The sequence below is a fragment of the Falco punctatus genome (assembly GCF_963210335.1).
Source record: "Falco punctatus genome assembly, chromosome: 11".
In the NCBI taxonomy this organism is placed as follows: Eukaryota; Metazoa; Chordata; class Aves; order Falconiformes; family Falconidae; genus Falco; species Falco punctatus.
Genome location: NC_137591.1, coordinates 17,486,785 through 17,511,533, shown reverse-complemented (window position 1 = coordinate 17,511,533; position 24,749 = coordinate 17,486,785). Strand labels below are relative to the sequence as shown.

The 24,749-nt window shown below is 40.4% G+C and overlaps 1 protein-coding gene across 17 annotated transcripts in view; it reads left to right on the top strand.

The window, feature by feature from the left end:
- The window catches only part of LOC308071356 (uncharacterized protein), a 533,731-nt gene that overhangs the window by 466,802 nt on the left and 42,180 nt on the right, over positions 1-24,749 (top strand). For 14 of the 17 annotated variants that reach the window (XR_013931099.1, XR_013931100.1, XR_013931101.1 and 11 more), the window contains 6 exons: positions 15,276-15,392; positions 16,533-16,752; positions 17,850-17,938; positions 18,474-21,078; positions 21,847-21,970; positions 22,064-22,213. The gene's annotated coding sequence lies outside the window, so the exon portion shown is untranslated. Of the gene's footprint in view, positions 1-11,522; positions 11,668-15,275; positions 15,393-16,532; positions 16,753-17,849; positions 17,939-18,473; positions 21,079-21,846; positions 22,214-24,749 lie in introns of all 17 variants that reach the window. The other 3 variants (XM_080406669.1, XR_013931108.1, XR_013931113.1) reach the window with 3 other exon arrangements.

Below are 24,749 nucleotides of genomic sequence, written 5' to 3'. Positions count from 1 at the left end.
ACCTGGGTTTTCCCCGGTGGCACAGTGATAGCTTCTGATCCGCCAGCCTCCCGCTGTCCACTGTCGTTGCAGCTCACAGTCAGCAAGTGGCCCGAGGAATAGCTGGCACTCAAGGACCCCCCCCTCCAGTGCCCATAACTCTGAAACTACATGACATCTTAACCTTTATGAAATTTCTTCAAGACAGCATTTAAAAACACCCAAATCTTTCCTGACCTTTACATTTTAGTAGAGGGGTTTTTGTTTTGTTATTTTTTTAAATTGATGTTCCTTTATGTTTTTCTTTAGCTGTGGCATTTTTAAACTAGTTCAAGAGGAACTTTGCTTTGCCCTTCCCATCCTGGTTGAGCCCAATCATTAATCATAAAGGGAAAGCACTCCAGACTGAAACCTAACTTCATAATGTTTTTGTGTTTGTGACATTTTATCTCTCTAAGCCAGTGGGAAGTTCTTATCCTTTTAATTTATAATCTGTTAGGTTTCAATTTGACTCTAGATGCTGACTTCTTTTGTAGGCTCCCATCCCCATCCTCACCCCCGTTTCACCACGCTGTGGCTTGGTGATTGCATATCGGGTATACCGATCACTCTGAGAACCTCCCAAGGGGATCAGTGATTGCTGCCCTGGATCATCAGGAAGCTGACCCCTTTTCATATGTGGGAAATCAAGGTATCTTCAACAGAAAAGCCAATGGTGCAATTTGACAGTAACACACTGCCTAAATCTAGAATTAATCTGTTGAGTACTTCAGCAAAGCTGACTTAGTGTAAAGCTAACACAAGAGAGGAATCTGTCCTGGCATCTTTACACAAAACTCTGAATATTTGCAAAGAAAAACTGGGAACTTGAAAGGAAGCATTCTAGTTTTTTCTACAGCACTTGCTCTTTTTAATGTAAATAGAAACAGTGTATCCTGCAGTGCACAGCGTTCTGCTGTAAGACCTCGCTTTTTACAAAGGGAAAGCTTTCCACATTCATATATCTTTATCTAGTATAATCTCATAAAATCTTCCATGATATCAGGCAATTATAACATTCAAGTCTCAGAGTCTAAATACTCTCTAGTGGTGCTATTGGATTTGTTTATATAGTATGGTTGTGCTGCAAGTAGAGTACAACGCTGCCACAGCTTTGTAGGCACAAAGATGAGTTCTGCTAAGCCTGTGTAAGTCTCTGCTCTTTAGCCCAAAAAACTGAAGGTCAGTTCAAAGCTGCTTGTTGAGGGAAACTAATCCTGCAAACAGTACATTCGCTGGCCATTATTTCCGAATCCAAACTATCTTATAGTCATGAAATGGAAAGTTTATGGGGAAAACAAATGCTGCATTTATTACTGTGATGCAACATTCATAAAATATATTTCATTGGGGGGGAGTTTACACAGGGGGTAATGAGATTTTTCCTTTATACATTATTTATAACTGCTTAATCCAGGTGCTGTAGGTTATTTTTTTATCCCTCAGTTTCACAGCTACAAAACACTTCAGTATTTCTAATTTATTTCTGCTTACAATACAGATGTTCTCAATTGTGTCTCTAACTACATTTCAACTGTTATGATCACTTTTATTTGTTTGTGTCACTGTACACTTAGAGGTTGAATGTGCAGTACACAATAGTCAGGTTCCAAGCAGCCTGTAAAAAGCCTCTGGTGATTTAGTTACCAACAAATTAAACTATGCCTAACAGTAATATCTTTATCATTAGTGGTTTTAATCTTCAGATGATTTCCCTGCAGTTTACGTTGCTCTGTGCATGGGCTCTTATATCTTCACATAAAGGTTTCATCCTTTTAAACAGCATTTTTCAAGATGACCATTTGGAAACAACATTTGGAGGAACATTTGGGTTGCATCCTCTAACTAAATTTCCAAGCTGTTGGTAACGGACTAAAGAAAATGTGGTCTGCGCTGAATACTAAAGAGCTGCAAATGTAAGAGCCTTGAAGGTTATGTGTAAATATTGACATTTTTATTTTATTTAGCATACAAAAATGAACTTGCAATGTTGCTTATCTGATCATACAGCAATGACCGCATCTGCATCATCTGAGATCTATTCCTCACACTTCTGACTTTCATAGATGTTCCAGAATTTTCCCATTGAGGATGTAATTGATGTCCCTGATTAGGCAACAGATATCAGGGGACTGAGTGTCCATCTAGGAACATGTCAACCAAGAGGCAACAAATGGAAACAGAGAAAAAAAATCCTTTCATCTTCAAAGGCCTTGTTATATGTGCAGATATGGTTCCCAATAAAACCATTAAGGTCCTTTCCTGAGATGTGTAATGGGACTTTAGGGCATTCAGCATCCAGCAAAACAAGGTCTTTGGTTCATCCTAGAGGAAGCACAGAAAAATAACTCTAACATTACATATACTCCAGCTGTTCTTTGCACTTAGCCATACTGCCCTATCCCCTTGAGTGTGAGTCTGTTGTCATTTCTTTTTTGACCAGAGGTTTCTGTGGAAACCTTGAGGTCTGCATATTTGCATGCTTTTTTCCTAGAACACTGAAAAAGACTCTGATATGGAGATAATAAAGCTTGCAGTTCTTCAGGGCTGTTGTTTATACTAAATACATTTATATGTTAAGTACTAAGATGGTCACTGCATAGTTTGTAATTCCAGGGCATGAAACATGAGGGCCCCACAGCATTCCCCTTAAATCTAATCAGAAAACCATGAGATCTTGGCTGTTCCCACTATAGATCTGGGTAACTGCTTCATGAATGGCACTACAGTCACCGAAAATCCTCAGTAATGATTTGAGAACACATCAATTCTCTCCCTGGGTAGCCTAACCTGAACACCAACACTATCAGTAATTTTTCTAAAGTATCTGCTTCCCCTTTTTAATACTCCTAGTTCCTGCATGAAACCCTGGCATGCTGTTTGCATCAGCTGGCTGCCTCTTGTACTCCTCTGGGGGTGTCTCAAAGATTTTTTTATTTTTTTTTATTTCCACATGTGAGAGAAGGATTTAATAAACTGCAGAATCATAAATTTCATTGAGGGGGAGGGAGGAAGAACAGTAACTTCTTTGTGCTACATGGAGACTGTGTAATTTACATAAATATTGTGTGTCGCTTTAGCAGATAGAGTAATTAAGAAGTGACCGGCATGGCTCTTGTTTGGTCATCCTCCTTGTTATTGTATAAACTTCGTTTAATATAGTTGTCCATTTATGTATTTGTCAAAGAGTTTCTGACTCTCCCAGTCCCCTGTTTTTGTTGGACACAGCAGTGAGCCTTACCAAGAGGTGCAGTGCTCTGCCTACAGAGCTACTTTGCCCAGATTAGAGAATATGTCCCTGATTCACTTTTCTTGAGGAAAGCCAGGCATCAACGTACTCAGGCCAGCATGCTTTTGGCAGCTCATGCGAAGTATGGAGAACACATGTAATTTGTCCTTTTTAATTTATTCTTCTCTGCCCTGCAATAGAGTAAGCAGCCTTATCCTGTATTAGTCAAAGCTTCTGAGAAGGCTCCCTCTGTGCTTCCAGAATAGTCCTGTAGTGACAGTGTAGCACTGGGGAAATAAAAGACAAGAGACATATGAAAATGATGAAGTCTGCTTCTGAAAGTGATGAACCCATTTCCCTCGCCAGCACGACATCACTAAGGGCGCTCTTGTGGTGGCTGGTGGATGCATGTGTCTATATCCAGCTCATGGCTCCTAGCTGGGCTCGTGGAAAGGCTGTATTGCAGAACTGACAGGGCCATGTCCCATGCCAGCCAGCCAAGGGACAGTGGTAGATTATTAACCTTGATGATCATCTAGTCAAATGGACTGAGAAAATTAATTCCCCCAGCTTCTCCATTGGGGGTGGGGGGAAGTGGAGAGTGGAAAATTCTGCAAGGACTAAGGAAAAGCAAGGACAAGGAATAATAAAGACTCAAGCTTTCGGAAGAATCAGCAGCTTTGGGCAGGAGAGAGGATCAGGATAGAATGCTTTATAGCAGAAAGGTTCCACTTAATGGTGGGACTAAGGTCAAAGAAAGCTGATGTGATGGGAGGGAGGCTCAACAATTAAGAGGAGAGCTCTGAATTGCAGGCAAAAATGGATGGGCATCTTAGCGGAACATGATGTTACCCAAAATGTTGCTGTGAATTTGGAAAATGAGTGTAGAATTTATTGGGTTTGCATTGACCTGTGTGTCTCTGTGCTGTCTAAGAGTAATTCTGTTTGGGGGGCTGAGTGCAGCTAAGCTGCATACTATCATATTGCAGAAGAGATAACAAGCAAAGATCCTCCACCCAGTAAATATGCCAGAAGGGCCTGAAGCAGAAACAGTGCTGCTGCCTACCTATATCTAATAGAAGCTTAAAAAGTCACTTGATTTACTGTGACCTCCTTTTGGGGCTTGCATTTCAAGAAATACAGTCCAGCTGGAAAAGAGAGCAAAAAGAATAATAAGAAATCTAAAAAAAAATTTGTCTATGGGGAAAAATTGAATGATCCGGGGTTGTCTAACCTAAACAGGAGAAGATAATGTAGGTTTTCAACTACATGAGGAAACACTGCTCCAAAGGAAAATAATAGTCTTTTCTCATGTTCCTGGGGAAAAGTGAGTACCAATAGGCTTCAATTTCAGGAAGAAGGATGTCAGCTGATCCTTAAGGAATACTCGGTATTCTGTTAGGAATCTGGTGGCATGCCTGCAGTAGATCAGGAAGGGGTAAAGTCTTTATCACAGTATCTTTATGAATAGGCTAGACAACATCTGAAAGTAATGACAGAGACGTAGCAGGGCCTGCATTGACCTTGTGAGCCTGGGCAACTGAAACCCAATGAGCACCTAGTGAGTCAAGTCTAGGAAGAGACAGACAGATTTGCATCACTTTGGTAGCCCGATGAGGTAGGAGGCGGTAAATCCCTTGTGCATTTTGACAGTGGGGATCTCCCTCAACTTTGAAAGCAGATTTTTGTCAACTCAAAACACTTCTCCCTTGCCAAACCCATACACTACCTGCATCTTATCTAAAGAAAGCCTCAGCCAACTGGCTTTCATCCATGTCTTATCTCTGCCAGACACAAGGAAGCTGTAACATATGGCTTCAATGAAAAGGAGACATAGAGCTTGGTGTCATCAGGATATTGATGACATTGTAGCCTATGCCATTTCACAATATCCTCTAGCAGTTTCATATGGGTTTTGAATAAGAAGGGTAGCAGAAGTGAACCCTTTGGTACTTTTAAGCTGAGAGGCCTGGGAGAGAAAAAAACGTTTATCGGTGCTTCTGGGATCTTCTTGACAAAGATTGTCAGAACACTTCAAAGACTTTCTTCTTTCTTGTCAGCCATTTTGCCACAGCAGCGATGTGTAATAGCAAACAGGAAGCAGACATCATGTCTGGACTTTGGTCTGACTCAGATGCAGTGTCAATGCACAGGGAGATTTAGCTGTATTAAGTTAAAATAACGTAGTAAAGAATGTATGTGTATGTATGTGGGTCTGTATGAAGTCCTGTAACCGTATCATGACAGAAATTGCCCAGCTTTCCTGTAAAATTGCTAATGACGCTAATCAGAATGTATTAACTAGACTATTAACAGGAAGAACAAATTTATCTGTAGTTTAGGAATTTTAGTCCTGAGAGCTGTAGAGTGAGACCCTTCTATGCAGCTGATCATCTGCAGAAGTCTTACAATGAGACCTGCCCTAATAGATCAAGGGGACAAACAAGTAATCACTTAGTTGCTTTAATCAACCAGTGAAAGTAACAGGTGAAGTGATGTGACCCCTATGTGAAAAAGGAGCGTAGAACCCATTGATAAAGATGCAGAATGGGGGAAGAAGATATAAAACCTCACTTCAGTAGTAACAATTACTCTGTAGGCAGACGTGTCTTTCCCCCCAGGCTTACGTCCATCTGGAGCTCTAACCTGCACTGTGCCAAACAAGATTTAGCTCAAATGCCCAGCCATTTATTTGGAGTGTATCATTGGTATATGGATTTGCTAATAGCAATTTATATGATATCTAGTCTTGAAAAGTCTTTGCTTCTTATTTAAAAAACATACCATTGTATTGTTCAGGTTTCATATTCTTTCTTTTCTGCACTCAGTGATGAGAAAACCTCACTGAAATGACTATATATGCCTGTCACATGGCTCAGCTGTAATAATAGAAGTAAAGCAAGTACTCCAGAATCTGGTTAGCTCACCTTCCTCAGCTATTTCAACATAACCAGAGGGAAGGTGTCCTGGAGGCCCCAGATGCACTACTGGAAGATTTCTTGAAATGTAACCCTATTAGTAATGCCATCTGACCTTTCTCCCTTCTCTGCTGTGATATTTGGTAGACAAGGCATAAACCATTCCAGTGAAATGTTCAGGCCTGAAAAATGGTGTATTTTGCACCAAAACTATGGGAACTGACAGGTGCCTAAGCAGAGGAGGAGCTGGGTGAGTGAGGTGATGAAGTTGCCCCACCACTACCATCCCAACAATATTACAGACAGAAAGGGGGTTCTGCATACAGGAATTGCTGTAAGGTAGGAGTAAAGCAAATTAGTGAAATCCATCTTGTTTTCTTATAACACAAATGCCAGCTGAACTGGAGTGATGCTGTGCAGTAGATTGCAATGAAAACATGCAGCTTGTGATAAGCTGACAGGAGCTGCACTAGGCATAAATAGCTTAGAAACATCAGTGTGTAAAGGCAAAATTTTTGCTTTTGTGTTTTAAGAAGACATATTTGCCTATGCTTTGCTTTTCAGAATATAACATGTTATGTTAATGCGAGCAATTATATTTATAACACCTCACACTTCCCGTGTGTCATTTTTCTGTCCTTATGTATGTATGTTCTCATTTTTTTGAGCTATGGACCTGTTATAATTATTGTTAGAACTTTGTGACCGAGATTAGACTTTCTCAGCATGACTGTTTTCTCAAGAAGTCCTGGCTACAGTGGAGTGACTGAGCTGACATTTGCACAGATGGGCAGATGGTACCTGGGCCATGTCTGGTTGCAGTGCAAACCTGAAGATCCTAGTTGAGGAAGCCGAGCCACTATGTTTTGCCCTGTTTATAAGAAAGCTGCTTCTCAACAAATGTAGCCTGTGTTATCCTTTCTGCTAGATGTAATGGAAAGAAATGGTTAGCCATAGGAAAACATGCCCACAGCTAAAACATATATTTTGGCCAAAGGCCAAAATGATTTATATGAGATATCTGTGTGTGTTTCTTCCATACCAACTAAAACCATTTAAACTTCTTGGGAAACATTAAAGAGGGCAAACATCCACAAGTCTGACTGACTGTGGGAGGTTATAAAATGTATCACAATTGATAAATTGCGCTTGAAAACCATGCAGTATGAGAACAAATGCTGAAATGGTGTAACTGGCAAATCATCTTCTAGAGATGGAATCTGAATTTTGATTTCTCCTTAGAGTCAATTTTAAATATGGAATAGTTCCCTCACTTTCAAGACAGAGATTTTGCATTAAGGCTACCTCTGAGAGTCAGTAGATGTTGTTGGGTGCACTGAGAAACACAATTCTTCAGAGAGAAGGAAAGGGATAGTAGGCATGGCATGTTTTGGAGGACTTGGGACAGGTTGATTCAGTGAAATCCAATTGTTTTCTAATTCCAATTCTGAGAATGAATCACAGAATTTTCTACAGGTAACTGGCTAATGTCCACTAACTGCCGAGAAGAGCTTTATGTCCTACTTTGTGATTGACAGCTAACTAGAGTAGTTTTCAGATGGGCGAGCTGTCATGTCTGGCCTGCTGCATCTAGGTGCCAGGACCCTTGGCATACTCTGCAGCTCTGCTACTGACTTCCTGCTATGGACTTTGTGTTTAACTTCCATTATTTCACTTTAACCCATTTAGGGAAAACTCATCAATGTAACACTGTTTTAGAAATGGCTTTTCATGAATACAGCTAATGGAATTTATGCAAGTAAAATGCTACTCCAGAAGTCCTCTGATAAGCCATACAGACTAGAAAATTACTGATTTAGGACATAAGTAGGTAAGATGGCAAATTTCATCATGTTTGAAACTGTTTTATGCATATACCACTTTTTTATCTTCAGCCCAGAGCATTACAGAAGCTTTCAGCAAATACAGCCCTCTGTTTTAAGCACCAGCATTGTAACAGTTTTTACATTCTTGCTCTGCTATGCAGTCATGTAGTCCTGGAAGAGCTCCATGGACTTCAAGGGTCAAGGCAATACTGCAGTTACATAGAATTAGAATTCTTTTTCTTTAGCAAAAAGATTTAGTAATGTAGCAAAACCAATGGACCAAGGCCAGCTGTGGCATGAACAGTGATTTTACTTCTCAAGCCAAATTCTTAAATGGTGCCAATGAACCTGCTGTGTTCTAAAAAACCCTTTTTTGATCTCCTTTGTGTCAATAGCTTAGACAAAAGGATTGGAGTGGCAGCAATAAAAATAACTATTAAAGATCTTATATGTGGCACAAGTTGTTTTACTTCTTGTTAACTCTTTTTCCTGCCCATTTCTGCATCTACTTGTATGGGAGCTGAACATAGCCAAAGACTGACTGTACTTACATCAAGATACATATGTAAAAAGGCATTTGAATCAATCACTACTTTGCCTATAGATTTCAGAAGTTTAGATCTCCAGCTAGGACAGGTGTAAACTTCTTAGAGGTATAAAGGTAGCTGAAGCATGTGGGTTCAATGAGTTGGGTGTAGCAGCTGGGAGCAGAGCACTGAGATAAACAGGCATGTGCTGGTTCTTGTGATTAGGTCAGAAAAGTTTTCTGTGTTGCCTGTTCTGTAGAGACATATCTTGGAATCAAGGAATGATTGTCCAATTCTTCCAACACACACTTCTATAATGAAACACCTAAGAGGTAGGATTGCTGTGCGTGCGACCAGGCTTTCTCATTCTGTGACTTTCTGGGATCAGCAAGTATCTGTATGATGCCTGGGGAACAAATTCTCCCCTGCTGCAGCTCCACTGTTACAGGTTGCTGTTGTTCAGGACTGCAGAGGAGTCCCAGTTCTTTCTGGTTCTGGAAGCAACAACTAGGAGCTGCCCTGAGCCTCATGCTGTCATGTCACTGCACTGGTGTGTGCTAAGAGGTAAAGGAAGCAACATGGAAGGCATCTGGAAAGAGGGGGGACAGGAGGAACTCAATTTGGCAGGTGCTGGAGCACAGCAGGTTTGCAGCAGTTCATTCTGGAAGCAATTGTCTGCTAAATAGTGATGCTTTAACTGCAGTGGAATATCTCCAGTTTCAGTAATATTTATTATTGTAAAGACAAAAGTGTACAACACTTACAGGAGCACAGTGGTGCGGTTACCCAAGATTCGCTGTTCATTAACCATTCAGACACTGGGTGATTTTAGAAGAGCTGGGCTTTTAAGTGATTTTTCCTAATTCTTGTCATTCTCAAACATGCTTATTTTAATTGCCATGAAGCTAAACTGCAAGAAGAGTAGTGTTACCTGGTTTGTGCATAGGCTGCCTCCATCACATTAGTGCATAATCAAAGAAAATGTAATTACAGCTCTGTGAATTTGAGGCCCAGTTCTGCAGTCTGGTCTGTTCATGCACTGCTCACACAAATGGGTGAGTCCTTGGGTTTTGCTTGGCTAACAAGTACCATCCTGTAATAACAAAGAGGAAATCTATGCTAGGATTTAGAGCAGATGGTTTTATTAAATCTAATAGACCAACTGTAACCTTGGTATCAGTCAGGAATGATTCTCCTGAAATGACTGGAGCTGTACCAGTCTTACATTTCAGGACTGAGATCAGAACCAGATCTACTTTGCTGAAAAATCAGGCAGTTCTGTGATTTGCTGCTAGTGAGAAATCACTTACCCAGATCTTAAATCTGTCTATGTCCAAGCTGAAATTGTACACTATAGATATGTTACATGGACTCTATGGGGTGCTCTTCTAAATATGCTCCACAGTGTTTACTAATAAGGCTCTTTTTTCTTCTTCATGCAGCTTGTCCTCTACGGGTGATAGATGTTTCTGCACTAGAATTTTGTTCCATTCCTATTAAAAATAATTTTACGTTCCAGCAAGAATTTTGATATTTTTTTTTTGTCTTCTAAAACTATGATAAATATTCAAAAATTCAGGGTCCATGCTATCTGGAACCACATACCTTTAAATCCAAATATTTAAGGTGGGATTTATGGGAGAGAGGCATTTTCCAAATGGAGGTAAAAAGGTGCTGGGAGGAGAGGTAAAATAGCAAATTATTAATTCTCGTACCAGGGAGAGGAGAGGATGAATGGAAGAGTGAAGGGTTCACCAGGGAGAGAGACACAGGGCAGAGTCATTTGCAAAGTGCTGGTTTACAGAACTTTTAAAGGTAAATGCACTTATTTGTAGGCAGTAGACTAAGCTGTATTGTTTGACATGAGCTGGCTCCTAGTTATACTTGACTTCACACTTCTTAAAGCTAGCGGGGGGAGGCAAGAGAAAGAAGACATCCCTGTTCTAGTACTGCTACCTCAGAAAACCCTGTCTCCTGTGTGAAAATGCTGTGCACTTCTTGCTTACCAAGTGACTTAATATAAGAGGATTCAGTGTTCTAATGTTAAATGTCAAGGGAGCAGTGCCTGAAAGGTCTGAGACTAAAGCATCGGGCTACACAATTTCCTATTTACTATAGATGGTATATTTAGTAACTAATCATCACACCTAATAATCTAAAATAATATTTGACAAAAAGGTCAAGTGCTACAGCTAGGAGAACCATAAAAATCTATAGAGAGAATGCTCCATGGAACAACCAGACAGATGCAGCTCTGGGCTCTGTCATTGTATCTCTCAGTTCCTCCTTTCATTCTATAAAAATGTCACAGTCTCTTAAGCTCAAACAATTCCATACATTTTTTGCTTCTGGAGGTCATAACTCTATGGAAAGCTCAGTTCCCAGTTGACAGACCAAACAACTCTGTTTCTGGAAGTTTCCTCTCTTGAAGTCTTCTAGAGCTTTCAAAAAGTGTCATGGTTTATGGAGTAAACAAAAGTTCCCAGGAGGACATGGAGGATTCTCTATTTTATGGAAATTTCATTTGAATGCAATGGAAGAGACTTTTAAAATTAAATAATTGCTTTATAAAACTTAGCAGACTTTATGTTCCAGGTCTGTTAGCCAAATGGATCTTAGCCAGAGGGGTGAGAGGGAGTGAACTAAACTGAAAGCTGGGGTAGATGGGCCCAACTTCCACATTGTTTTTGAACTTGACTAACATAGCAGGGGCTACAAGTAGCCACAGTGTGCTGCTGATCTGTAAAACAACATGGACAGCTTCAGACATGTTTCAGAACCGCATTTCCCCTGTAAAATGTGAAAACAAAACACAGAAACGGCAACTGAGCCTAAATGCTGTACTTGGATCCAGACTTCAGGACACACATATCTGATTTTATTGTTAATATTGTCCTCCCTTAGCTCCTGTCTCTTTGATATTGTTCCCACGCTCTGTTCTTCGTGACTGCCTTCATGACTGTTGGCAGTTTATTTTTTCTATCATCTTCTCATTTGCCTGCAGGGACCTTAGCTATTTTACTTCTGCCCATGGGATCCCACCTCAGCTGTAGCCGTTTGAATTAACATGCCTCCTTGCTTCTTCTTCTGGCTGAGGAAACTGCAAGAAGTGCTGTCATGGCCAGCAGAACAAACAGATGATCCACCCTGTAACTCATTTGTAAACCCATATGGTTAATAGCAGAAATGTATACTACAGAAATGGCAGGTATTCGGAAGAAAAATATGGGACACACCTTTTAATTCTCATGAAAGCATTATCATGGGAAACCTTCTTACAACAACAGAGTTGAGAACAAGTTAAATATTTTGTTTCAAAGGGATTATCCCTACCCAGCAGGGAACAGCTGGCATAAAGCGTTGATCCACCTCCCATTGCAATCGTGAGCCAAACTCCCATTGATTTTATTGGTACAGAATCAAGCCCTTATTAAGTCCACGACCAGCTTTGCACAACTTCTGTCCCTGTCTACTTCCCTTACACATAGGCCTGACCCTCTCTGACCTTGGAGAACTCAAGCTGAGGTGGGCTGTAGTGAAACTGTAATCATTTGAAGAGGCAAATGACTAAAATCGTGTAACAGCTTGTTCCAGATACATTCAGCTGTGGAGTATACCTCAAAGAGCCCTGCTAACTTCAGTCTATCCCACCTGCCTGGAGAGCCAAATGACAGGCAGCAAGAAGTATCCAGGATCTCAACTCACTAAAATGAGCCAGTTTCTTCTAGTTCCTTCTTCTTTCTGGATTAGGTGTTTCCTCTCTAGGTTGTGTTTCATTCCTGTGTTGAGCAACTTGAAAAGGATTGTTTTCTCGTGGTATTTTCAACTTTTGTGTACAGTTACATAGCAGTATATTTAGTGAAAGAGCACCAGGTACTGAGATGTGTTGAAAAACATCACTCCCAGATAGAAGAGTGGCTACAGACTACTTACTGTCTTTCCAGAGCATTCACATAAAGGCTTATACATATGTAGAACTGTTTAAGGAACAAACATTAATTAGAAAAAAACCTAGACATTATTTAGGTTCCTAATCTCTGACATCAACAGGCTTCCTGTCACCAGCACCTAGTCCCTTCTTGGTTGTATTGTTTGAATGCGTTTCTGCTAAATGGCAGACCTGGCTGAAACTGTTAGTGCCTAGGAACGGGAAAAAATGTAGTATGAAGTGATTGGGTTATTAAGAGCCTTATTGTATGTGACGGTAAAAAAACTGGGGGTGTACCCTCATATGTCATCTAAAAGTTAGTACTGTGAACAAGATGTTTTCATATCCTTTCTAATACGTTGAGATAGATCAAAATTTATCATAGTTATCTTCGTTTTACTCAGTTAATAATGAATGATCAGTGAAACATTTTGGAATAGGAAAAGCTAGATGATTCATATAACCTCTGCTGTGAAAGGTTTTCAAAATTTAAAACGTACAAAGAGAAGTAAAAGTAGCTATATCTTTTGCACAATATAAAAAAGCCAAGAAATTATGTAGGAGAGCTGAGAAGTTTTAATTGAATAAATGAGTTTGTGAGATGGTCATATGGGTTTGATTTTTTGATAATCAGATAGGGTTTCGTTGTTCAGCATTTGCATAAGATCTCAAACAATGAAACTGTCTTCATGGACATTTCTTTTCACTGAAAGTCATCAGTGGATGATAGTGGTGTGACTGTGTGAGTGTTGTATAACTACAGTTTTTAACTCCTGGGGAAGGTGCTCTGTAAAAAGCTGGTTCCTCTTCTGTGTTAGAACTAATAGAAGTTCCAAGATGTGAAAAAGAGTCCAAAGTCTTGCTCAACTGTGTACAGCTAACAGGGAATCCAGAAGCTTTGCTATAACATTCCTGTTATGGACACACCTCTGATAAGGCTGCACTGAGAATAAGGGGCCAAATTCTCTGCTGGAATAAAACCCACGATTTTTTTAGTGTCTGTTGAGCTTCCACTATCTGTTTCAGCAGAGACCTTACTTACTAAAAGCTGAAGTAGAGAGACGTGTCTTTACCCCTCCAAATTGTATAGTCAATATTTGGAGACTTTTTTTATCTTTGTGCCAGTGCACAGAAAGAAGTATAATATGATGCATGCATGACTTCTTCATAAAGCTTCAACTTTCAGAGCCTGTGAGTGGGGACTCAAGTGTCCCATTCAGGTAGATTATTCTATAATAATTATTGTCATTCCTGTTGCATCATTTTCACAAGCATGTAAGGCTCCTGACTGTGAATGACTGGACATGCTGGACCACTGTTCTGGACTGGTATTGCAGACCCTGTGCTTTTGTATTGTTAGAGCTACTTCTTTTGAACTCTATGGCTAGCTAAAAATTTGAGATATTCTAGGTTATTCTAATTATGAGGAGAAATTGTTGGTGAAAGTCACATACTATTTCTTTGTAACTCTATGTATTTACAAGAAAAGGACAAAGATCTGGTTTTTCTGACCACAGGACAAGTCAAAAGACTAGATGAATACAAGAATTTTATCCCATTGCCTGTGAGACCTCTCTCAGCCAGAGCCCATTCCTCCTTATGTTCACCCTTGGCATCTCCTAGGGATGCACTGTCTGCGTGTCAGGCTGCCTTTCTTAATTTCTGCAGTGCTTCTGTGGCTTTTCTTCTTACCCAGTTCTGACAGTCTCTCAGTGCAATACTCAGAAGATACACTTCTCTCATAGTTCAGGTCTCTGATGAGACTCGCCTTGCCTTTGCTATGTGCAATGCCATGTGCCTTCACTTTGTCTTGAAGGCTGAGTATCTTCACAAAGGAGTTGAGTTGCTCCTTCCCAGCTAGCTCAACTGAAGGGCAGTTCCCATCTACTACAACCACCAGCTCTGACATTTCATCCATCCAGTCCTAACTTTGTTTTCTATCAAAATTATTCCTGTAACTCCCTGCCATCATAAAACATCTAAGCCTGAAAAGAAGAGGAATAAACATAAAGTGGTTTAGAACTGTATACTAGGAATAATTAAACTTTTAGTAAGAGACTTCTGTCATTTCTCTATTTTTACTCACCATGAGGAGGACAGCATGTTCTCATCTCTGTGGAGTCACATAAATGACTTGATTAAAGTGCATGTTGTAGAGATGAATCTGGGCATTTGGAAGTTCCTTGCTGTTTTCTTAAGGTATTTGTATGATAGATGATGAAAAAAAAAAAACTCCTGTGCTTAGTTCATCTTGTTATGATGTAGATATATTTTCCACACATTTGCAAATGAGTAAAGAACAAGAGTTCTTCAGCTATTTAAAGTCTTTGAAAGAAGAAAGGCAGTTTAGATTACCAGCAGCCTACAATGTGCGTGGCACAAAAATGTCAGTTTTAATGGCAAAGTTCAGGATAAAACTGTGTCAGCTAATTTAATCATTTACCATGAAATACCAGTTATCTTAATCTTACATGCAGTCCTTAAGTCTGCTGCATATTTTTGTGTAATTGAATCCTGACCCTAAAAGGAAGGAAGCAAGGAATTTGCTTTTTAGTGAATAGTTAGGCTCTAAATGTTCCTGTTTATAAATTATATTTGCGGCATTGTCAGACATTTTAATACTGAACAGCTAATATTTTTGATGAGTCTATTTTTTCTCTGTTTTATATTTGTTTCCATACTGCAGAAATCATATTAGTATTCAGTTTCTATGGAACTTAACCGAGTTCTCTGGAAAAAGCGCAAATATTGTTCCCAGAACTTAAGGCAAATAAATTAATATCTAACCCAGATGACACATTTTATTCATGTGGTTTGCTTTCCATCTAGATACCTGATGTATTACTTCAGCAGCAAATTCAACAAGGCCAAGATGTCTTCATTTCCCTTCAGAGCAAGAACTGTAAGAGCAGTGTGATGGAAGCATTGGTCTTCTGTGGCCAGCCGGTGAGAACCCATCAACAGCTGTGATGAGCAGAGCAGACATGGGGAGACAGGAGGCAGCTGAAGCCAAAGAGGACCCATGCCTGGAGCTGTGTGTGTGTGATTGGAGCAGAGAGAGGCCAGGACCCAAGGAAATCCCAGCAGCAAGGGAAAAAAACAGATTGACTCTCAGTGACTCATTTAGCTCCTGGATTGGACAGATCTCTCCCCTGCTGGCAATTTGGCTGAGCATCAATAGACAGATACCAGGATGAATAGCTTAAAATAATTAGGGGTTGGGAATCTGCAAAACTGCTAGCCATCCAATTCTTTACTGTGCAATGCGAGGCACAAAAAAGAAATTACATTTAGGTTATTAAATATTAAGTCAGTGGATTTACCTCCATTTGGTTCAGAACAGGAAACTGGATACAATTCAACATTTATATCATTGTGTTGATGGTCTGTTTATCACTGAACAAGTGAGTGCCTTTTGGCAGGTCAAGCTCTTTGACACATGGGGTGAATGTGTGCTTAATTTCTCCCAAACAGAACAATTAATATAATAATAATTAACACAGATGAGAACAGAATTAAAATCAAGTACAGTCAAGGGTTCAGTTTAATGCCAGGCATCTCACATTCTAGATGTTCTGGGGCCAGATTTTTTCCTGTTGAAGGTAGCGAGGATTTTGCCATTGGCGCTGATGGGAACCAGAGTGGGCCTTGGATGCAGAGAGAAAGGATTCCATATACTTTCTATTTAATGCTCAAAACCAGAAGCAACAGGCTCATTTAGTATCAGTAAAGGTCAGTTAAAATTATAGAGACATCCTTTGGAGCAAATCCTCTGCCTTGTATTTGCATATTTATGAACTAGAGATTACGACAGGCTATTCCATTTATTAGAGCAGTGCTGCTATAGTTAATAGTCTGTCAGTATTTCCATTATAAACCCCGTTTTTCAGTGTTTTAATATCTCAGCCATTTAAAATCGCATCAGGAAGCAAGTTGGTCTTATGTTGTCAGCCAGGTGCAATTTTTTGTTTTGGATTATTTTCAATAATGAAATACTGTTCATCATATATGCAAATGAGCCAGAGCATTTCTGTTAGGTGGAAATTACAAAGTGCGTAAGTTCATTGTGGCTTTCTTTTTCTTTAGGAAATAAGGGAAAAGGCGGATTTGACCGATCACATCGATGGGGGCTTCATGTTGGAAGAATGGTTTCCTCAAGCAACGGCTCTCAGGGTAAACACTGGTTCTCAAGGTGAAATCAGATTGCTGTGTGCTTGCCAGCGGTGACCAAGGTGTATAGGTGAGGATGGTTCCCCTGTCCCACAGAAATTTGTTGTCTGCCAGAGTCATGGATGAAGCACACCAGGTAAGAGTGCAGTGAACATAAAAGAAAAGCCTTTAGAAGTAACAGAAAACCAGGTTACAAATTCAAAAAGCTGGTCTCTTTTTAAGTGTCTTCCATACACAGAGAAATGCAATAGTGTACTGACTTTTTTGCTGCTACTTGGGGTAGAGAAAAGGGGTTGCTGAGGCTCTGGGGAGGGGACAGTTGTGAAGCTACTTTGCATCTGACCCTGAACTAAGCATTATTCAGCAGCCTTACATCCTGCTCCTTCCAAACAGCCTCAGTTTGCTTTCATAGATGTCTTGGTTCACTAAAAAATAACTGCATGGCAGGGGCAGATGTTTAGACTAAAATGCCAACTTTTAACTTGCCAGGGCAGAAAGAAGTTGCTCTTCAGTAAAGAAGCTGGTCTTGCACTATAACCTCTTGCCCCGTGAAAAGAGAAACAGTCCAATAAGAAACCCCTGGGCAGCCATTTGTTCTCAAGGCCTTGAGAAATCATTTGCTGCCACAGTAACTGAAAAGTTTAAAATCACATTCATTAAGAGAAAAAGAATGAAGTTATGTGCAAAATGTTTGTTGCTTTTTACTATTGCCCCACAAACACGTAGATGGAGTTGGGAAGACAGTCCGTATTTTCCATCATAAAGGTCTATGTGCACAACTAGGGGCTCCAGTGAAATTAAGAATGGCAAGCCAGAAACGCTATTGAAACATCATATACAATCCACTGGGTGCATAGCAGCTAATAAAACTACCCTGGGCAAGACCCAGAGCTTGGCCTCTGTACCACCTTCTGTGACTTTTGACTGAATTAAGATTAACAATACGTTTAGAAGTTATGTTACATAAACAGTTTTGTAAGTACATGTAAGACCTGGCTGCAATAAAAAGTCTGTGATATTAAAGCCCCCAAATCCAAATGGTGAGCCAGACTTTGCATCTGGCCTCTCATCTCTATCATGAGATCTAAGAGCCCAGATCAAGATGCTCCACTCAAGTTTGTGGAAAATCTGTTCCAAATACAAGTGGCTCGGGCTCATCAGTAGTGCTTTCTTAAAACAACAGTATTTGGGATATTTTTGTAGGTAATTGCTAACTTAAAGTGCATTTTCCAGATTCCTTCCAGAATTGCCATTGCAAAAAACAGTCTTCCTTCCCAGGCTCGTCACAGTGCTTTTTCAGCCAAAAATTATCTCTGGTCATGGTAAGTGATCATAAGTCAGAAGTAGGCAGGCTACAGAAATTCTAATTGTGTTGAATACAAAATTACTTTAACAGTTTTATAAAGCAGGTGTAACTCAAAGTAACAGTGGGGGAGGGAAGGTCTGCCAAATGTGTTTAAAATGTATGATATGTGAAGTATTATGTGCTGTCTGCTGGAAGATAAGTCCATGCTCAGTAAGCTGTCTGAACGGCATTGCTCACTACGTGTATTTGTTACGGGTTTTTTTAGTTTGCAGTGACATATAATCGTGTCTAACCAATTTGAGTGCATCTTTGAATATTAAAAATACTAATTATTATGTAATTAGTCAACAGGATGTGTGTAATTGTGTAATACCAACATTCCTGGGTGGGGTTAAGTACGTAGGTAGAATGCCAACACTCATCTAGACGTAGTGTTATAAAATTACACAACAACATACACCCTGGGTGGGTACTTTAATTATATTTTACATGCAAACAATGGCTACATTAGCAAAATAGAACTTAGTCTTTTCAAAAATATCTTCCTGCAGGCATGGACCATAGTAGATGATGCTGATAATATTGCCCAAATAGATTATCTTCCATCTCTCGAGGGACTCAGGCTTCTTCATGAACATACAAATAGGAGACAGAAACCAGATATAAAGAGCTCTTTGTCCACTCATGGCATGAAACAACCCCAAAAGGGACAGGTGACAATTGCTGAATCATGCACCAGAATAATTGAATGCAGAAAATCAGCATGAAGAACTTTCTGTCTCATGAAGAATCAAATGAGATTATCTAGAAATCTGACTAGAACTGTTATATTTTTATGACTTAACAGACATCGGGACCTCAGGACCATCCTTAAACCATGGTGGAAACAGAACCACACAATGAATCAGATTCTTCTTTGAACTTACCCAGGAAGATCTAGGTTACAGTCATCAAATGTCTTGAGCATTTTAGTTAGCTCTGATCTCTGCTAAGACTTACTGCCAATGTGGTACAAAAGTCATCTGCACTTCTGGCCAAAACCTCCCTGCCTAGTCATCGCTCATTCTTCCTATGGTACATCTGCAATGACTGACAGGCATACACTTCACTAGGGCCAGCACTACAGAGATGGTAAGATCTGCAGTACAGACAGAAAAGATGGATGGGCCTTTTACATGGTTCACCAGTATTTTCTCTCTTTTGATATGGATCCAAGGTGAAAAATCCAGGAGAAGAATGGAAAGGTGAAAATTCCAACACAAAAAGACCCAAAAAACAAACAAACAACAAAAAAAACCCAGCAACTAAGCTGTGACTCATTATGAATGTAAAATGTTGGAGCCTAAAGCTGGGGTTTTTTCATGTGCCTGGGTGGAGAAGGGTGAGGTGCCCTCTGAGGATGATTTTATCTTTAACTTTTGAGTCTGAAGATCTTGGATGTGGTTTGGCAAGTTCATAAAAATATTTGTGATAGAGTTGAACTGCCGTCTGGAAATGTTACATACAGAGATTTAAGAAAGCTTAAGGAGAATACTGCAGATGCTGGAAGAAGAATCAGCAGTGCATATGAATGAGGTTAAAAATTGCAGACAATTAGCTACTAGATGACTCCAACTAAATAAATCATCAAAGACTTGACTACTGCTTCCAGGTTTCCACAACAATATTAGCTCATTGGAGCAGCCAAAAAGATGTTAATTTGGCCAAAGTTTTAGGAGTTTGCTATTCTTGTTTGAATTAACAAATCAACCAATAAGTCCGATGTACACTCTCTTGCCAAGGCTATAAAGCAGGCCCTTTACGCTTCTAGGGAAGATACTATATTTATTGCTCAGGGTCGAGGGCCCCATGATATGGAAAATAAGATAATAAGCATCTTTGTGTTAAATGAGAGCTACATGGGAAAGAAAAACAACCTGAGCTTGTCATGGAATCTCACATCTTGTTTCAGCACCCAATAAAGCACTTTGCTTGTCCAATTTAATAGAGAGGCATAATTTCTTTTTCCTGTATGCCTCCACAGTTCAGGTTTAGCTCTGATTTCATTTAGAGCTTAATCCAAGACCCAAAGCAAAGGGAAAATATTCATGTTTCTTCCAACAGGCATCTGGTCAGTCTCGTACCATGGTTTTGTGTAAATGTAAATTCAGTGCTGAGTTTCTCCCAGGAAAAAGAGGGGTAGGTGGTAACACCAGGGAATCTGTACACTCAGCTTTCCATCCTCGTGCTACTTGCTGCTGATAGAACCAGTCCTTTGGCTTGGCAAAAACTTCTTAATTTGTCTGGCCTTTCTGCAGGGTTGACTAGTACAAAAAAGAGAGCACCTTGACCTTCTTTATTGCTACATGTAGGTAGCTCACCACAGTTGTACTCTTTTACTGCCTGAGATTTACTTGTGTCCCTGGCATGTTGTGATAAGCCTCTGAATGTCACTGCTGTGAAGGTTTTGTTCTTCCCAAAGGCTCTCCAGAGGTTCAGTGAAGGCAAGTAGGGTTTGCTTTGGTTGAAAAGTATTTATGAAAGAATTTAGTGGGAAATTGGAATGTTTGACTTGTTACAAGGCCAGTTTATACTATGTGGACTTCCGACATTGCTCATAGTAGGTGAACCTCACCCCATGTTGAGGGCCAGCTCAAGACTTAGTTATCATGCACATGCAATTTAAACTGTCTTCAAAATAACACTTAAGTGGTTCATAAGCCTCACACTCACTCTCTGTGCAGGAGTGTAAAGAAAGGAACTTGATTTGGAAAACACTAGGGAGAAATACTGAAGTTTTACGCATCAAAAAGGCTAATTAGAAGTTGTTTTCTTTTATAAAAAATAAATAAAGCATATTGGCATTAATTATATGAAATACTCAAAGTTTGGTATAATCTACTGAAGAGCACAGATGTATACCAAATACTGTGCAAATGAGTGTGTGCAACTATTCTTCAGGTAATACATTTATTTACAAAAATAAGCTGTGTTTGGGCTTCTTTTTAATGGTTAGAATGTCATAAAAGGCCTTTCTCTCTCTCTTGCTCTTATTCAATGTAGTGAGATAGTTACAGCTGCTCAGCACAGCCTAACATGCATTCCAGGAGCTTGAAGCAGATTCTTCTGGTACCTGAGTTAGTAGTACTCTGTCAGCTTTCCTGCAATTACGTCACTGTAAGTAGGAGCAGAATTTGTTCTTCTCTGGTGGTAAATTTCCTTTGGTTTCAGAAAAGCTAATGGAATTCATAACTGCATTTCTATTTTTCTGTCTGTGTCCCTGAGCTTACTAGTGACAGAGGCGTTTAAAGAAAATGCTGTGACTGTGATTTTCTATGTTGCCCATTAGCGTTGTCAGTAGAGACTCTTTAACATCAGGAAGAGCGCTACGTCTATCCCTTCTTTTACCCTGGCTGGCTGTGAAGAAATCTTACTTTTGATAGCTTTACTTCATGGTAGAAGAGTTCTTTTGTGTCAGGGCCATGACAGAAAGGCTCAGCAGTCTGAATCACTCCACCCTGAATGCTCCTCTACCCCTGCCCCATTCCCTGCTCCTTCCATCTTAGACACTGCCTCTACACAAGTGAAAGGCATTTCACTTTCCAGGTCAAATTTCCCTACTGAATCTTCCAAATAATTGTCTAAGGACACCCCTTAAATTAGATGTCTGGCTTACGTAGGAGCTGATCTGTGGTCATTGTAGATTGTCACATGGCTGGGCTGCGTTAGCTAGCAAGCTTCCTGGAGCCTGCTCCACTGTCTTCAAGCCATCCTACAAATGCTAGGGCTTAGCGCTTTTGCTATTGGAAGCACCCATCTGCAAGGGCAAATGTTGGTTGTGAATAATTATTCTCATCACCAGTAGAGAACGCTGAAGTTGCTGACGCTAGTTCAGGTTCCTTGAATTCTCCCAATTTACCTGACAATCCTCTTAACATTTCACAGGTGTTTCCAGAGCTACTGTGTCTGCAGAAGTTCCAGAAAGCTCATGGTGAAGAGTCTGCTTTCACCTGTCAGATTCAAGCCCATTAAATGATTTGAGGAAATGAAAAACAAGTGATCCTTTTAGGTGAGTTGCAGGTATCATTTCAGACCTCTAAAGAGTAGGGAAAAAAAGTTATTTGTACTCTAAAATGATAACAGAAATCTATATATTCCCAAGAGTTGTCAACAACTGGCCTACAGTCTAGCTTGAAGCTTTTGGTAACCCCACCAGCTACAGCTCTGGACAAGCCAAAGATTGCCAGACGGATACATGTTGCCTTTGAAACTGCAGCCTTTGACCTGGTCTTACACTTCCACTTCTGAACTGGTAAGTAACGGACATAAAATATTTTAATAGTTAGATTTTTGTTCAACCTAGTGTGCTTGGTCTAATGTTTTTATGTTTACGTCATTTTTAATAAGGGTAGAAAGGTGACATCTTGTATCCTAATTGCAGTGTCATATGGAAAAGCAGCAATTTCTGGTCACCCGAGGGCACCCTTTTACAAAGAGGCACCTCTGAGACATGGATCCATTGAGTTGGCTGACATGACAGAAGCAGCCCTTGTAGCAGAAGCCAGCTCAGAGTTGCATGGGCTTTAGTGGCAACTAAATGCAAAAAAGAGTTGCAGGGGTGGGAGCAACAGGAGACTATCAGTTGGTTGTGAAGTTAGAGTGAAAGCTATTATATATAATTTCAGCTGTTGGAGAGACAGATGGTTCTGTTAGTTACTGTTGCTTACTATAGTTCAGCTTTATAAACACCTTTCTGCATCTGCTTTGGATAAAAATATATAAAAAAAACCCAAACCCCTGAGCTTTTGCCTTCAGTGTGCAGTCAGTAGATTAGAAGGAAAAGGAGCTGTTACACCTGTGAAATTAGACTCAAAGATAATTTAGGGTGATAATAATCTTTCTGACCTACTGTGGTACCTGTACGAGGTGTATTGACCTGCTGTCTTTTTTGTCCTTGTTTGAAACCTAAAATTTGGTTTCAAATAACAATCAATTCCAACCAGGTTCATATAATACAAGTACTTTATTGAATTGTGACTGAAACAGTGTTGCTCCAAGGCTGGAGGCCAAGTCCTGGCCTTGTGGCACGGGGCCAGGAGCATTTTGCAGGATGTGACAGTTTCCAGACCATGGGCAACTGACTTTTGGGGAAGGTGAAGGAGGTGGGCACCTACCCTAGAGAGACATTACAGGCAGCAAAAAAGCAAAGTCACAAATGGAATCTGTGTATTCCTTTCTAGCACTAGTGGTTTTCTGCTGGAATTTTCAAAATCTGTTGTTGGGCTAAGTGGTAAATTTTTCAGCCACTCCAAGGGAACCAGAAATAGGGGTGGTCAACTTTGCAAGGAGAAACCAAGGTACCAAGGAAGATGACAACCAGGTGGGAGAAGAGATGCAGGGCAAGGGGAGGGAGGAAGGCAGGCTGACTCATGGAGGTGGCCTGGCTGGCAGCAGGGTGTGCAGGGAAGGGCGAGTGGGACTGCTAGTGGGTGAAGAGACTGGTTAGGATATATCTGGAGGCCATAAAATTGGTGCTGAGGGGTGAGGTGCTGGAATCTCCTGTCTGGAAAGAGTCTGACAGAGGAGGACAGCAATAAAGCTCCTAGGGCAGCATTGTGGGGGGGCGTAGGGAGGAGCAGGGCCCCTTCTGCACCCACCCCACCCTGGGGTGAGGTGACCTGGCCACAGCTTCAGGACTGAGGGGGGACGTTGCCTCTGGGTTTGTGGCATTATTTCAAAAAAATGAGGGAGAAGCCTAAATCTCTTACTGTTTAGCTGGGGAAACAGGACCTTAACAGTGAGGAAAAGTCCTTCTCCCTCCTTGCAAAAATCAGCTAAGCTGCAGAAAAAGGTTTTACCTGGAGCTTTCCTGGAGGCTACCTCTGCCCATGGGTGACATCCCTGTCTCTGTTGAGCCTGGCAGGACACTGAGAGTGCCAAACACCTCTGAGCAATCAGGGGTGTGGGGGATACGGGGGAGGGAGGTTTGTGCCAGTTAATTAGCAGCACCTTGGTGGTTTCTGCAGCCCACAGTAACTTCCACAAGACCTACAGTGAAGGAGAGGTATTTGGGGATCTGTGGTGGAGACCAGAAGCGAATTTATTTGAGCCCTTCTTTCTATGAGCATCGAGAGCAGGGCTCCTCTAGCTCCCTTCAGAGACCCTGCCATCAACTGTCCAGGCTGGGCAGCCCAGTGTCAAAAGCAAAGGAGCCTTTTGCCCATCACTGTCATATAAATCAGGCCCCAAATCTGAGCCCTGTAAAATGTGAGAAAATGAGAGATTCAATTATCCATATGGATCACTCTGGATTTATTCCAGATTGCTTCATTAATAGCAATCAAAGACATCACTTTAATGGATTTTTTATCCTCAAAATTATGATCATGAGGAATTTGTTCTGGCTATTGATTTTGAAAAGGCTTTTGATTCTCTTCAATAGCCTTAACTTATTTCAGATTTAGGTAACAGTAGGATTTGGTCTTAAATATGTTAGATAGGTCAATCTCCTTTATTCAAATCCACAGTTATGTTAAAACTAATGACCATACTTTGAAGATGATTTATATACTGGGGCTTAGACAGAAGAGTCCTTTTTCTCTGATACTTCTGCTGTTACAGAGGAGCCTTTGTTTTGGGAGATTTCAGTGTTTTTAAGAGAAAAGTCAGTGATGTTTTCCATTCTGCCCTTAGTTGGAGAATATGTCATTTTTTTAATGAAGATTTTTAGATACTATGCTGGAAGTCACTGGATGTTCATGTTTCTTCTTTGTTAATTGGGGTAAAACTCTTAAAGCCATTAGGCGATTTAAATGTAGCTCTATTTGAGCAATATCCTTTATTGGATC